This window comes from Papilio machaon, chromosome 3, assembly GCF_912999745.1.
Source record: "Papilio machaon chromosome 3, ilPapMach1.1, whole genome shotgun sequence".
Classification (NCBI taxonomy): domain Eukaryota; kingdom Metazoa; phylum Arthropoda; class Insecta; order Lepidoptera; family Papilionidae; genus Papilio; species Papilio machaon.
In genome coordinates, this window is record NC_059988.1 from 1,311,088 (window position 1) to 1,311,449 (window position 362).

Genomic DNA, 362 nt, shown 5'->3' on the forward strand with positions numbered 1-362 from the left:
GACCGTGTGGCCTCATGGATAAGGCGTCGGACTTCGGATCCGAAGATTGCAGGTTCGAGTCCTGTCACGGTCGAACCAAATTTTGATATTCAGTAACCAATACATACCGCTAAAAGTTTTTCACATTCTTCACTTCACATCACTTATGTTTTAAGGAAATAGCGTAAAATCTTACTAATATTATAAATGAGAAAGTTTGTTGGAAGGATGTTTTTAGAAGGTATCTCCAGAACACACACGGCACAGATATAGAACACAGTCTGGAAAAACACATAGGCTACCAATTTAGTTTTTTTTTTTTAATATCCGCGCGGACAAAGTCGCGGGTGACAGCCAGTTTGTAAATATTTCAGACATACTAT

General features: G+C 38.7%; 1 non-coding gene across 1 annotated transcript; it reads left to right on the plus strand.

Annotated features, from left to right (window-relative positions):
- Positions 1-73, plus strand: Trnar-ucg. The gene has a single exon. It is a non-coding gene; the product is annotated as a tRNA-Arg (tRNA).
- The last annotated feature ends 289 nt before the right edge of the window (positions 74-362 follow it).